The sequence below is a fragment of the Pseudophryne corroboree genome, chromosome 11, assembly GCF_028390025.1.
Source record: "Pseudophryne corroboree isolate aPseCor3 chromosome 11, aPseCor3.hap2, whole genome shotgun sequence".
Taxonomy (NCBI): domain Eukaryota; kingdom Metazoa; phylum Chordata; class Amphibia; order Anura; family Myobatrachidae; genus Pseudophryne; species Pseudophryne corroboree.
The window spans coordinates 249,624,322-249,639,040 of record NC_086454.1 but is presented as its reverse complement, the minus strand read 5'-3'; the positions used below and the strand labels follow the sequence as shown (position 1 = coordinate 249,639,040).

Here is a 14,719-nt window from a genome sequence, read left to right as displayed (position 1 = left end):
TTTGTTTCAGCTGAGACAAAAATAAATCTTTTTATCTGCTTCTTATTTAGGGTTTTATGTTAGCTTAATAACATGTAGCACATAATCTCTGTGGCCAATGACACAGGCGCATCTCGAGACCTCACCCTGACATGTTTTTGGGTGTATTTTCAGCTCCAATTTTGCCTGCAGATTCACCAAGTTAGTCCTCGTTAGTATAGTGGTGAGTATCCCCGCCTGTCACGCGGGAGACCGGGTTCGATTCCCCGACGGGGAGAACATTGCAAGTTTTTATCAGGTTCAGAGATTCGTTGCTCAAGGTTATGGAGAATCAAAGTCCGAATCCAATTGTAGCGTGAAAAATATACCACTTGATTTTGAGAGCATAAGAAAGAACCAGAAACACCAATTGCATAGCCTCGTTTTTAGTTTGGGTGTCACCCCTTGCTTTTATCTAGCATGGCATGTACTGTTTTTGTGCATTACAATATTTGCATATCATCCTCTTAAAATTGGCTCACGCTGTAACACAGCAGACAGCTATGTAGTGGACAAGTCTCTTGTGAGCTAAACCTGATTATGACATCACATCAATGAAGCAAAGCTGAAACTATTGTATGCCTACAGAGTATAGACTGAGAGAGAAGTGTCTTTTCCTATGGATTGCAGGCTAAAATGGACTTGCATCCCCTACTTTCAAAGGGAGTAACTGTATAGTAAGTGAGATAGATAGACCAATATCATGTAAGCTTCCTGGCCATGACCGACCAGTAGAGGATAACAGAAAAAGGTTTTTAATTGAAATGACTATCTTTTTTGCAAAGTTGTATTGTAGTCTTTGTTTCAGCTGAGACAAAAATAAATCTTTTTATCTGCTTCTTATTTAGGGTTTTATGTTAGCTTGATAACATGTAGCACATAATCTCTGTGGCCAAAGACACAGACGCATCTCGAGACCTCACCTTGACATGTTTTTGGGTGTATTTTCAGCTCCAATTTTGCCTGCAGATTCACCAAGTTAGTCCTCGTTAGTATAGTGGTGAGTATCCCCGCCTGTCACGCGGGAGACCGGGGTTCGATTCCCCGACGGGGAGAACATTGCAAGTTTTTATCAGGTTCAGAGATTCGTTGCTCAAGGTTATGGAGAATCAAAGTCCGAATCCAATTGTAGCGTGAAAAATATACCACTTGATTTTGAGAGCATAAGAAAGAACCAGAAACACCAATTGCATAGCCTCATTTTTAGTTTGGGTATCACCCCTTGCTTTTATCTAGCATGGCATGTACTGTTTTTGTGCATTACAATATTTGCATATCATCCTCTTACAATTGGCTCATGCTGTAACACAGGAGACAGCTATGTAGTGGACAAGTCTCTTGTGAGCTAAACCTGATTATGACATCACATCAATGTAGCAAAGCTGAAACTATTGTATGCCTACAGAGTATAGACTGAGAGAGAAGTGTCTTTTACTATGAATTGCAGGCTAAAATGGACTTGCATCCCCTACTTTCAAAGGGAGTAACTGTATAGTAAGTGAGATAGATAGACCGATATCATGTAAGCTTCCTGGCCACGACCGACCAGTAGAGGATAACAGAAAAAGGTTTTTAATTGAAATTACTATCTTTTTTGCAAAGTGGTATTGTAGTCTTTGTTTCAGCTGAGACAAAAATAAATCTTTTTATCTGCTTCTTATTTAGGGTTTTATGTTAGCTTGATAACATGTAGCACATAATCTCTGTGGCCAATGACACAGACGCATCTCGAGACCTCACCCTGACATGTTTTTGGGTGTATTTTCAGCTCCAATTTTGCCTGCAGATTCACCAAGTTAGTCCTCGTTAGTATAGTGGTGAGTATCCCCGCCTGTCACGCGGGAGACCGGGTTCGATTCCCCGACGGGGAGAACATTGCAAGTTTTTATCAGGTTCAGAGATTCGTTGCTCAAGGTTATGGAGAATCAAAGTCCGAATCCAATTGTAGCGTGAAAAATATACCACTTGATTTTGAGAGCATAAGAAAGAACCAGAAACACCAATTGCATAGCCTCGTTTTTAGTTTGGGTGTCACCCCTTGCTTTTATCTAGCATGGCATGTACTGTTTTTGTGCATTACAATATTTGCATATCATCCTCTTAAAATTGGCTCACGCTGTAACACAGGAGACAGCTATGTAGTGGACAAGTCTCTTGTGAGCTAAACCTGATTATGACATCACATCAATGAAGCAAAGCTGAAACTATTGTATGCCTACAGAGTATAGACTGAGAGAGAAGTGTCTTTTCCTATGGATTGCAGGCTAAAATGGACTTGCATCCCCTACTTTCAAAGGGAGTAACTGTATAGTAAGTGAGATAGATAGACCGATATCATGTAAGCTTCCTGGCCATTACCGACCAGTAGAGGATAACAGAAAAAGGTTTTTAATTGAAATAACTATCTTTTTTGCAAAGTGGTATTGTAGTCTTTGTTTCAGCTGAGACAAAAATAAATCTTTTTATCTGCTTCTTATTTAGGGTTTTATGTTAGCTTGATAACATGTAGCACATAATCTCTGTGGCCAATGACACAGGCGCATCTCGAGACCTCACCCTGACATGTTTTTGGGTGTATTTTCAGCTCCAATTTTGCCTGCAGATTCACCAAGTTAGTCCTCGTTAGTATAGTGGTGAGTATCCCCGCCTGTCACGCGGGAGACCGGGTTCGATTCCCCGACGGGGAGAACATTGCAAGTTTTTATCAGGTTCAGAGATTCGTTGCTCAAGGTTATGGAGAATCAAAGTCCGAATCCAATTGTAGCGTGAAAAATATACCACTTGATTTTGAGAGCATAAGAAAGAACCAGAAACACCAATTGCATAGCCTCGTTTTTAGTTTGGGTGTCACCCCTTGCTTTTATCTAGCATGGCATGTACTGTTTTTGTGCATTACAATATTTGCATATCATCCTCTTAAAATTGGCTCACGCTGTAACACAGGAGACAGCTATGTAGTGGACAAGTCTCTTGTGAGCTAAACCTGATTATGACATCACATCAATGAAGCAAAGCTGAAACTATTGTATGCCTACAGAGTATAGACTGAGAGAGAAGTGTCTTTTCCTATGGATTGCAGGCTAAAATGGACTTGCATCCCCTACTTTCAAAGGGAGTAACTGTATAGTAAGTGAGATAGATAGACCAATATCATGTAAGCTTCCTGGCCATGACCGACCAGTAGAGGATAACAGAAAAAGGTTTTTAATTGAAATGACTATCTTTTTTGCAAAGTTGTATTGTAGTCTTTGTTTCAGCTGAGACAAAAATAAATCTTTTTATCTGCTTCTTATTTAGGGTTTTATGTTAGCTTGATAACATGTAGCACATAATCTCTGTGGCCAATGACACAGACGCATCTCGAGACCTCACCCTGACATGTTTTTGGGTGTATTTTCAGCTCCAATTTTGCCTGCAGATTCACCAAGTTAGTCCTCGTTAGTATAGTGGTGAGTATCCCCGCCTGTCACGCGGGAGACCGGGGTTCGATTCCCCGACGGGGAGAACATTGCAAGTTTTTATCAGGTTCAGAGATTCGTTGCTCAAGGTTATGGAGAATCAAAGTCCGAATCCAATTGTAGCGTGAAAAATATACCACTTGATTTTGAGAGCATAAGAAAGAACCAGAAACACCAATTGCATAGCCTCGTTTTTAGTTTGGGTATCACCCCTTGCTTTTATCTAGCATGGCATGTACTGTTTTTGTGCATTACAATATTTGCATATCATCCTCTTACAATTGGCTCATGCTGTAACACAGGAGACAGCTATGTAGTGGACAAGTCTCTTGTGAGCTAAACCTGATTATGACATCACATCAATGTAGCAAAGCTGAAACTATTGTATGCCTACAGAGTATAGACTGAGAGAGAAGTGTCTTTTCCTATGAATTGCAGGCTAAAATGGACTTGCATCCCCTACTTTCAAAGGGAGTAACTGTATAGTAAGTGAGATAGGTAGACCGATATCATGTAAGCTTCCTGGCCATTACCGACCAGTAGAGGATAACAGAAAAAGGTTTTTAATTGAAATGACTATCTTTTTTGCAAAGTGGTATTGTAGTCTTTGTTTCAGCTGAGACAAAAATAAATCTTTTTATCTGCTTCTTATTTAGGGTTTTATGTTAGCTTGATAACATGTAGCACATAATCTCTGTGGCCAATGACACAGACGCATCTCGAGACCTCACCCTGACATGTTTTTGGGTGTATTTTCAGCTCCAATTTTGCCTGCAGATTCACCAAGTTAGTCCTCGTTAGTATAGTGGTGAGTATCCCCGCCTGTCACGCGGGAGACCGGGGTTCGATTCCCCGACGGGGAGAACATTGCAAGTTTTTATCAGGTTCAGAGATTCGTTGCTCAAGGTTATGGAGAATCAAAGTCCGAATCCAATTGTAGCGTGAAAAATATACCACTTGATTTTGAGAGCATAAGAAAGAACCAGAAACACCAATTGCATAGCCTCGTTTTTAGTTTGGGTGTCACCCCTTGCTTTTATCTAGCATGGCATGTACTGTTTTTGTGCATTACAATATTTGCATATCATCCTCTTAAAATTGGCTCACGCTGTAACACAGGAGACAGCTATGTAGTGGACAAGTCTCTTGTGAGCTAAACCTGATTATGACATCACATCAATGAAGCAAAGCTGAAACTATTGTATGCCTACAGAGTATAGACTGAGAGAGAAGTGTCTTTTCCTATGGATTGCAGGCTAAAATGGACTTGCATCCCCTACTTTCAAAGGGAGTAACTGTATAGTAAGTGAGATAGATAGACCAATATCATGTAAGCTTCCTGGCCATGACCGACCAGTAGAGGATAACAGAAAAAGGTTTTTAATTGAAATGACTATCTTTTTTGCAAAGTTGTATTGTAGTCTTTGTTTCAGCTGAGACAAAAATAAATCTTTTTATCTGCTACTTATTTAGGGTTTTATGTTAGCTTGATAACATGTAGCACATAATCTCTGTGGCCAATGACACAGACGCATCTCGAGACCTCACCCTGACATGTTTTTGGGTGTATTTTCAGCTCCAATTTTGCCTGCAGATTCACCAAGTTAGTCCTCGTTAGTATAGTGGTGAGTATCCCCGCCTGTCACGCGGGAGACCGGGGTTCGATTCCCCGACGGGGAGAACATTGCAAGTTTTTATCAGGTTCAGAGATTCGTTGCTCAAGGTTATGGAGAATCAAAGTCCGAATCCAATTGTAGCGTGAAAAATATACCACTTGATTTTGAGAGCATAAGAAAGAACCAGAAACACCAATTGCATAGCCTCGTTTTTAGTTTGGGTGTCACCCCTTGCTTTTATCTAGCATGGCATGTACTGTTTTTGTGCATTACAATATTTGCATATCATCCTCTTAAAATTGGCTCACGCTGTAACACAGGAGACAGCTATGTAGTGGACAAGTCTCTTGTGAGCTAAACCTGATTATGACATCACATCAATGTAGCAAAGCTGAAACTATTGTATGCCTACAGAGTATAGACTGAGAGAGAAGTGTCTTTTCCTATGAATTGCAGGCTAAAATGGACTTGCATCCCCTACTTTCAAAGGGAGTAACTGTATAGTAAGTGAGATAGGTAGACCGATATCATGTAAGCTTCCTGGCCATTACCGACCAGTAGAGGATAACAGAAAAAGGTTTTTAATTGAAATGACTATCTTTTTTGCAAAGTGGTATTGTAGTCTTTGTTTCAGCTGAGACAAAAATAAATCTTTTTATCTGCTTCTTATTTAGGGTTTTATGTTAGCTTGATAACATGTAGCACATAATCTCTGTGGCCAATGACACAGACGCATCTCGAGACCTCACCCTGACATGTTTTTGGGTGTATTTTCAGCTCCAATTTTGCCTGCAGATTCACCAAGTTAGTCCTCGTTAGTATAGTGGTGAGTATCCCCGCCTGTCACGCGGGAGACCGGGGTTCGATTCCCCGACGGGGAGAACATTGCAAGTTTTTATCAGGTTCAGAGATTCGTTGCTCAAGGTTATGGAGAATCAAAGTCCGAATCCAATTGTAGCGTGAAAAATATACCACTTGATTTTGAGAGCATAAGAAAGAACCAGAAACACCAATTGCATAGCCTCGTTTTTAGTTTGGGAATCACCCCTTGCTTTTATCTAGCATGGCATGTACTGTTTTTGTGCATTACAATATTTGCATATCATCCTCTTACAATTGGCTCATGCTGTAACACAGGAGACAGCTATGTAGTGGACAAGTCTCTTGTGAGCTAAACCTGATTATGACATCACATCAATGTAGCAAAGCTGAAACTATTGTATGCCTACAGAGTATAGACTGAGAGAGAAGTGTCTTTTCCTATGAATTGCAGGCTAAAATGGACTTGCATCCCCTACTTTCAAAGGGAGTAACTGTATAGTAAGTGAGATAGGTAGACCGATATCATGAAAGCTTCCTGGCCATTACCGACCAGTAGAGGATAACAGAAAAAGGTTTTTAATTGAAATGACTATCTTTTTTGCAAAGTGGTATTGTAGTCTTTGTTTCAGCTGAGACAAAAATAAATCTTTTTATCTGCTTCTTATTTAGGGTTTTATGTTAGCTTGATAACATGTAGCACATAATCTCTGTGGCCAATGACACAGACGCATCTCGAGACCTCACCCTGACATGTTTTTGGGTGTATTTTCAGCTCCAATTTTGCCTGCAGATTCACCAAGTTAGTCCTCGTTAGTATAGTGGTGAGTATCCCCGCCTGTCACGCGGGAGACCGGGGTTCGATTCCCCGACGGGGAGAACATTGCAAGTTTTTATCAGGTTCAGAGATTCGTTGCTCAAGGTTATGGAGAATCAAAGTCCGAATCCAATTGTAGCGTGAAAAATATACCACTTGATTTTGAGAGCATAAGAAAGAACCAGAAACACCAATTGCATAGCCTCGTTTTTAGTTTGGGTGTCACCCCTTGCTTTTATCTAGCATGGCATGTACTGTTTTTGTGCATTACAATATTTGCATATCATCCTCTTAAAATTGGCTCACGCTGTAACACAGGAGACAGCTATGTAGTGGACAAGTCTCTTGTGAGCTAAACCTGATTATGACATCACATCAATGAAGCAAAGCTGAAACTATTGTATGCCTACAGAGTATAGACTGAGAGAGAAGTGTCTTTTCCTATGGATTGCAGGCTAAAATGGACTTGCATCCCCTACTTTCAAAGGGAGTAACTGTATAGTAAGTGAGATAGATAGACCAATATCATGTAAGCTTCCTAGCCATGACCGACCAGTAGAGGATAACAGAAAAAGGTTTTTAATTGAAATGACTATCTTTTTTGCAAAGTTGTATTGTAGTCTTTGTTTCAGCTGAGACAAAAATAAATCTTTTTATCTGCTTCTTATTTAGGGTTTTATGTTAGCTTGATAACATGTAGCACATAATCTCTGTGGCCAATGACACAGACGCATCTCGAGACCTCACCCTGACATGTTTTTGGGTGTATTTTCAGCTCCAATTTTGCCTGCAGATTCACCAAGTTAGTCCTCGTTAGTATAGTGGTGAGTATCCCCGCCTGTCACGCGGGAGACCGGGGTTCGATTCCCCGACGGGGAGAACATTGCAAGTTTTTATCAGGTTCAGAGATTCGTTGCTCAAGGTTATGGAGAATCAAAGTCCGAATCCAATTGTAGCGTGAAAAATATACCACTTGATTTTGAGAGCATAAGAAAGAACCAGAAACACCAATTGCATAGCCTCGTTTTTAGTTTGGGTGTCACCCCTTGCTTTTATCTAGCATGGCATGTACTGTTTTTGTGCATTACAATATTTGCATATCATCCTCTTAAAATTGGCTCACGCTGTAACACAGGAGACAGCTATGTAGTGGACAAGTCTCTTGTGAGCTAAACCTGATTATGACATCACATCAATGAAGCAAAGCTGAAACTATTGTATGCCTACAGAGTATAGACTGAGAGAGAAGTGTCTTTTCCTATGGATTGCAGGCTAAAATGGACTTGCATCCCCTACTTTCAAAGGGAGTAACTGTATAGTAAGTGAGATAGATAGACCAATATCATGTAAGCTTCCTGGCCATGACCGACCAGTAGAGGATAACAGAAAAAGGTTTTTAATTGAAATGACTATCTTTTTTGCAAAGTTGTATTGTAGTCTTTGTTTCAGCTGAGACAAAAATAAATCTTTTTATCTGCTTCTTATTTAGGGTTTTATGTTAGCTTGATAACATGTAGCACATAATCTCTGTGGCCAATGACACAGACGCATCTCGAGACCTCACCCTGACATGTTTTTGGGTGTATTTTCAGCTCCAATTTTGCCTGCAGATTCACCAAGTTAGTCCTCGTTAGTATAGTGGTGAGTATCCCCGCCTGTCACGCGGGAGACCGGGGTTCGATTCCCCGACGGGGAGAACATTGCAAGTTTTTATCAGGTTCAGAGATTCGTTGCTCAAGGTTATGGAGAATCAAAGTCCGAATCCAATTGTAGCGTGAAAAATATACCACTTGATTTTGAGAGCATAAGAAAGAACCAGAAACACCAATTGCATAGCCTCGTTTTTAGTTTGGGTATCACCCCTTGCTTTTATCTAGCATGGCATGTACTGTTTTTGTGCATTACAATATTTGCATATCATCCTCTTACAATTGGCTCATGCTGTAACACAGGAGACAGCTATGTAGTGGACAAGTCTCTTGTGAGCTAAACCTGATTATGACATCACATCAATGAAGCAAAGCTGAAACTATTGTATGCCTACAGAGTATAGACTGAGAGAGAAGTGTCTTTTCCTATGGATTGCAGGCTAAAATGGACTTGCATCCCCTACTTTCAAAGGGAGTAACTGTATAGTAAGTGAGATAGATAGACCGATATCATGTAAGCTTCCTGGCCATTACCGACCAGTAGAGGATAACAGAAAAAGGTTTTTAATTGAAATGACTATCTTTTTTGCAAAGTGGTATTGTAGTCTTTGTTTCAGCTGAGACAAAAATAAATCTTTTTATCTGCTTCTTATTTAGGGTTTTATGTTAGCTTAATAACATGTAGCACATAATCTCTGTGGCCAATGACACAGGCGCATCTCGAGACCTCACCCTGACATGTTTTTGGGTGTATTTTCAGCTCCAATTTTGCCTGCAGATTCACCAAGTTAGTCCTCGTTAGTATAGTGGTGAGTATCCCCGCCTGTCACGCGGGAGACCGGGTTCGATTCCCCGACGGGGAGAACATTGCAAGTTTTTATCAGGTTCAGAGATTCGTTGCTCAAGGTTATGGAGAATCAAAGTCCGAATCCAATTGTAGCGTGAAAAATATACCACTTGATTTTGAGAGCATAAGAAAGAACCAGAAACACCAATTGCATAGCCTCGTTTTTAGTTTGGGTGTCACCCCTTGCTTTTATCTAGCATGGCATGTACTGTTTTTGTGCATTACAATATTTGCATATCATCCTCTTAAAATTGGCTCACGCTGTAACACAGGAGACAGCTATGTAGTGGACAAGTCTCTTGTGAGCTAAACCTGATTATGACATCACATCAATGAAGCAAAGCTGAAACTATTGTATGCCTACAGAGTATAGACTGAGAGAGAAGTGTCTTTTCCTATGGATTGCAGGCTAAAATGGACTTGCATCCCCTACTTTCAAAGGGAGTAACTGTATAGTAAGTGAGATAGATAGACCGATATCATGTAAGCTTCCTGGCCATTACCGACCAGTAGAGGATAACAGAAAAAGGTTTTTAATTGAAATAACTATCTTTTTTGCAAAGTGGTATTGTAGTCTTTGTTTCAGCTGAGACAAAAATAAATCTTTTTATCTGCTTCTTATTTAGGGTTTTATGTTAGCTTGATAACATGTAGCACATAATCTCTGTGGCCAATGACACAGGCGCATCTCGAGACCTCACCCTGACATGTTTTTGGGTGTATTTTCAGCTCCAATTTTGCCTGCAGATTCACCAAGTTAGTCCTCGTTAGTATAGTGGTGAGTATCCCCGCCTGTCACGCGGGAGACCGGGTTCGATTCCCCGACGGGGAGAACATTGCAAGTTTTTATCAGGTTCAGAGATTCGTTGCTCAAGGTTATGGAGAATCAAAGTCCGAATACAATTGTAGCGTGAAAAATATACCACTTGATTTTGAGAGCATAAGAAAGAACCAGAAACACCAATTGCATAGCCTCGTTTTTAGTTTGGGTGTCACCCCTTGCTTTTATCTAGCATGGCATGTACTGTTTTTGTGCATTACAATATTTGCATATCATCCTCTTAAAATTGGCTCACGCTGTAACACAGGAGACAGCTATGTAGTGGACAAGTCTCTTGTGAGCTAAACCTGATTATGACATCACATCAATGAAGCAAAGCTGAAACTATTGTATGCCTACAGAGTATAGACTGAGAGAGAAGTGTCTTTTCCTATGGATTGCAGGCTAAAATGGACTTGCATCCCCTACTTTCAAAGGGAGTAACTGTATAGTAAGTGAGATAGATAGACCAATATCATGTAAGCTTCCTGGCCATGACCGACCAGTAGAGGATAACAGAAAAAGGTTTTTAATTGAAATGACTATCTTTTTTGCAAAGTTGTATTGTAGTCTTTGTTTCAGCTGAGACAAAAATAAATCTTTTTATCTGCTTCTTATTTAGGGTTTTATGTTAGCTTGATAACATGTAGCACATAATCTCTGTGGCCAATGACACAGACGCATCTCGAGACCTCACCCTGACATGTTTTTGGGTGTATTTTCAGCTCCAATTTTGCCTGCAGATTCACCAAGTTAGTCCTCGTTAGTATAGTGGTGAGTATCCCCGCCTGTCACGCGGGAGACCGGGGTTCGATTCCCCGACGGGGAGAACATTGCAAGTTTTTATCAGGTTCAGAGATTCGTTGCTCAAGGTTATGGAGAATCAAAGTCCGAATCCAATTGTAGCGTGAAAAATATACCACTTGATTTTGAGAGCATAAGAAAGAACCAGAAACACCAATTGCATAGCCTCGTTTTTAGTTTGGGTGTCACCCCTTGCTTTTATCTAGCATGGCATGTACTGTTTTTGTGCATTACAATATTTGCATATCATCCTCTTAAAATTGGCTCACGCTGTAACACAGGAGACAGCTATGTAGTGGACAAGTCTCTTGTGAGCTAAACCTGATTATGACATCACATCAATGTAGCAAAGCTGAAACTATTGTATGCCTACAGAGTATAGACTGAGAGAGAAGTGTCTTTTCCTATGAATTGCAGGCTAAAATGGACTTGCATCCCCTACTTTCAAAGGGAGTAACTGTATAGTAAGTGAGATAGGTAGACCGATATCATGTAAGCTTCCTGGCCATTACCGACCAGTAGAGGATAACAGAAAAAGGTTTTTAATTGAAATGACTATCTTTTTTGCAAAGTGGTATTGTAGTCTTTGTTTCAGCTGAGACAAAAATAAATCTTTTTATCTGCTTCTTATTTAGGGTTTTATGTTAGCTTGATAACATGTAGCACATAATCTCTGTGGCCAATGACACAGACGCATCTCGAGACCTCACCCTGACATGTTTTTGGGTGTATTTTCAGCTCCAATTTTGCCTGCAGATTCACCAAGTTAGTCCTCGTTAGTATAGTGGTGAGTATCCCCGCCTGTCACGCGGGAGACCGGGGTTCGATTCCCCGACGGGGAGAACATTGCAAGTTTTTATCAGGTTCAGAGATTCGTTGCTCAAGGTTATGGAGAATCAAAGTCCGAATCCAATTGTAGCGTGAAAAATATACCACTTGATTTTGAGAGCATAAGAAAGAACCAGAAACACCAATTGCATAGCCTCGTTTTTAGTTTGGGTGTCACCCCTTGCTTTTATCTAGCATGGCATGTACTGTTTTTGTGCATTACAATATTTGCATATCATCCTCTTAAAATTGGCTCACGCTGTAACACAGGAGACAGCTATGTAGTGGACAAGTCTCTTGTGAGCTAAACCTGATTATGACATCACATCAATGAAGCAAAGCTGAAACTATTGTATGCCTACAGAGTATAGACTGAGAGAGAAGTGTCTTTTCCTATGGATTGCAGGCTAAAATGGACTTGCATCCCCTACTTTCAAAGGGAGTAACTGTATAGTAAGTGAGATAGATAGACCGATATCATGTAAGCTTCCTGGCCATTACCGACCAGTAGAGGATAACAGAAAAAGGTTTTTAATTGAAATGACTATCTTTTTTGCAAAGTGGTATTGTAGTCTTTGTTTCAGCTGAGACAAAAATAAATCTTTTTATCTGCTTCTTATTTAGGGTTTTATGTTAGCTTGATAACATGTAGCACATAATCTCTGTGGCCAATGACACAGGCGCATCTCGAGACCTCACCCTGACATGTTTTTGGGTGTATTTTCAGCTCCAATTTTGCCTGCAGATTCACCAAGTTAGTCCTCGTTAGTATAGTGGTGAGTATCCCCGCCTGTCACGCGGGAGACCGGGTTCGATTCCCCGACGGGGAGAACATTGCAAGTTTTTATCAGGTTCAGAGATTCGTTGCTCAAGGTTATGGAGAATCAAAGTCCGAATCCAATTGTAGCGTGAAAAATATACCACTTGATTTTGAGAGCATAAGAAAGAACCAGAAACACCAATTGCATAGCCTCGTTTTTAGTTTGGGTGTCACCCCTTGCTTTTATCTAGCATGGCATGTACTGTTTTTGTGCATTACAATATTTGCATATCATCCTCTTAAAATTGGCTCACGCTGTAACACAGGAGACAGCTATGTAGTGGACAAGTCTCTTGTGAGCTAAACCTGATTATGACATCACATCAATGAAGCAAAGCTGAAACTATTGTATGCCTACAGAGTATAGACTGAGAGAGAAGTGTCTTTTCCTATGGATTGCAGGCTAAAATGGACTTGCATCCCCTACTTTCAAAGGGAGTAACTGTATAGTAAGTGAGATAGATAGACCAATATCATGTAAGCTTCCTGGCCATGACCGACCAGTAGAGGATAACAGAAAAAGGTTTTTAATTGAAATGACTATCTTTTTTGCAAAGTTGTATTGTAGTCTTTGTTTCAGCTGAGACAAAAATAAATCTTTTTATCTGCTTCTTATTTAGGGTTTTATGTTAGCTTGATAACATGTAGCACATAATCTCTGTGGCCAAAGACACAGACGCATCTCGAGACCTCACCTTGACATGTTTTTGGGTGTATTTTCAGCTCCAATTTTGCCTGCAGATTCACCAAGTTAGTCCTCGTTAGTATAGTGGTGAGTATCCCCGCCTGTCACGCGGGAGACCGGGGTTCGATTCCCCGACGGGGAGAACATTGCAAGTTTTTATCAGGTTCAGAGATTCGTTGCTCAAGGTTATGGAGAATCAAAGTCCGAATGCAATTGTAGCGTGAAAAATATACCACTTGATTTTGAGAGCATAAGAAAGAACCAGAAACACCAATTGCATAGCCTCATTTTTAGTTTGGGTATCACCCCTTGCTTTTATCTAGCATGGCATGTACTGTTTTTGTGCATTACAATATTTGCATATCATCCTCTTACAATTGGCTCATGCTGTAACACAGGAGACAGCTATGTAGTGGACAAGTCTCTTGTGAGCTAAACCTGATTATGACATCACATCAATGTAGCAAAGCTGAAACTATTGTATGCCTACAGAGTATAGACTGAGAGAGAAGTGTCTTTTCCTATGAATTGCAGGCTAAAATGGACTTGCATCCCCTACTTTCAAAGGGAGTAACTGTATAGTAAGTGAGATAGATAGACCGATATCATGTAAGCTTCCTGGCCACGACCGACCAGTAGAGGATAACAGAAAAAGGCTTTTAATTGAAATTACTATCTTTTTTGCAAAGTGGTATTGTAGTCTTTGTTTCAGCTGAGACAAAAATAAATCTTTTTATCTGCTTCTTATTTAGGGTTTTATGTTAGCTTGATAACATGTAGCACATAATCTCTGTGGCCAATGACACAGACGCATCTCGAGACCTCACCCTGACATGTTTTTGGGTGTATTTTCAGCTCCAATTTTGCCTGCAGATTCACCAAGTTAGTCCTCGTTAGTATAGTGGTGAGTATCCCCGCCTGTCACGCGGGAGACCGGGGTTCGATTCCCCGACGGGGAGAACATTGCAAGTTTTTATCAGGTTCAGAGATTCGTTGCTCAAGGTTATGGAGAATCAAAGTCCGAATCCAATTGTAGCGTGAAAAATATACCACTTGATTTTGAGAGCATAAGAAAGAACCAGAAACACCAATTGCATAGCCTCGTTTTTAGTTTGGGTATCACCCCTTGCTTTTATCTAGCATGGCATGTACTGTTTTTGTGCATTACAATATTTGCATATCATCCTCTTACAATTGGCTCATGCTGTAACACAGGAGACAGCTATGTAGTGGACAAGTCTCTTGTGAGCTAAACCTGATTATGACATCACATCAATGTAGCAAAGCTGAAACTATTGTATGCCTACAGAGTATAGACTGAGAGAGAAGTGTCTTTTCCTATGAATTGCAGGCTAAAATGGACTTGCATCCCCTACTTTCAAAGGGAGTAACTGTATAGTAAGTGAGATAGGTAGACCGATATCATGTAAGCTTCCTGGCCATTACCGACCAGTAGAGGATAACAGAAAAAGGTTTTTAATTGAAATGACTATCTTTTTTGCAAAGTGGTATTGTAGTCTTTGTTTCAGCTGAGACAA

The 14,719-nt window shown here is 40.4% G+C and overlaps 12 non-coding genes across 12 annotated transcripts; all 12 read left to right on the top strand.

Moving 5' to 3' along the window:
• Window positions 1-1,001: 1,001 nt before the first annotated feature.
• Window positions 1,002-1,073, top strand: TRNAD-GUC (transfer RNA aspartic acid (anticodon GUC)). The gene has a single exon. It is a non-coding gene; the product is annotated as a tRNA-Asp (tRNA).
• A 2,377-nt stretch (window positions 1,074-3,450) lies between these two features.
• Window positions 3,451-3,522, top strand: TRNAD-GUC (transfer RNA aspartic acid (anticodon GUC)). The gene has a single exon. It is a non-coding gene; the product is annotated as a tRNA-Asp (tRNA).
• Window positions 3,523-4,267: 745 nt separating this feature from the next.
• On the top strand, window positions 4,268-4,339 carry TRNAD-GUC (transfer RNA aspartic acid (anticodon GUC)). The gene has a single exon. It is a non-coding gene; the product is annotated as a tRNA-Asp (tRNA).
• A 745-nt stretch (window positions 4,340-5,084) lies between these two features.
• TRNAD-GUC (transfer RNA aspartic acid (anticodon GUC)) lies at window positions 5,085-5,156 on the top strand. The gene has a single exon. It is a non-coding gene; the product is annotated as a tRNA-Asp (tRNA).
• A 745-nt stretch (window positions 5,157-5,901) lies between these two features.
• TRNAD-GUC (transfer RNA aspartic acid (anticodon GUC)) lies at window positions 5,902-5,973 on the top strand. The gene has a single exon. It is a non-coding gene; the product is annotated as a tRNA-Asp (tRNA).
• A 745-nt stretch (window positions 5,974-6,718) lies between these two features.
• Window positions 6,719-6,790, top strand: TRNAD-GUC (transfer RNA aspartic acid (anticodon GUC)). The gene has a single exon. It is a non-coding gene; the product is annotated as a tRNA-Asp (tRNA).
• Window positions 6,791-7,535: 745 nt separating this feature from the next.
• TRNAD-GUC (transfer RNA aspartic acid (anticodon GUC)) lies at window positions 7,536-7,607 on the top strand. The gene has a single exon. It is a non-coding gene; the product is annotated as a tRNA-Asp (tRNA).
• Window positions 7,608-8,352: 745 nt separating this feature from the next.
• Window positions 8,353-8,424, top strand: TRNAD-GUC (transfer RNA aspartic acid (anticodon GUC)). Its single transcript has one exon. It is a non-coding gene; the product is annotated as a tRNA-Asp (tRNA).
• A 2,377-nt stretch (window positions 8,425-10,801) lies between these two features.
• Window positions 10,802-10,873, top strand: TRNAD-GUC (transfer RNA aspartic acid (anticodon GUC)). The gene has a single exon. It is a non-coding gene; the product is annotated as a tRNA-Asp (tRNA).
• Window positions 10,874-11,618: 745 nt separating this feature from the next.
• On the top strand, window positions 11,619-11,690 carry TRNAD-GUC (transfer RNA aspartic acid (anticodon GUC)). Its single transcript has one exon. It is a non-coding gene; the product is annotated as a tRNA-Asp (tRNA).
• A 1,561-nt stretch (window positions 11,691-13,251) lies between these two features.
• TRNAD-GUC (transfer RNA aspartic acid (anticodon GUC)) lies at window positions 13,252-13,323 on the top strand. Its single transcript has one exon. It is a non-coding gene; the product is annotated as a tRNA-Asp (tRNA).
• Window positions 13,324-14,068: 745 nt separating this feature from the next.
• TRNAD-GUC (transfer RNA aspartic acid (anticodon GUC)) lies at window positions 14,069-14,140 on the top strand. The gene has a single exon. It is a non-coding gene; the product is annotated as a tRNA-Asp (tRNA).
• Window positions 14,141-14,719: the final 579 nt, after the last annotated feature.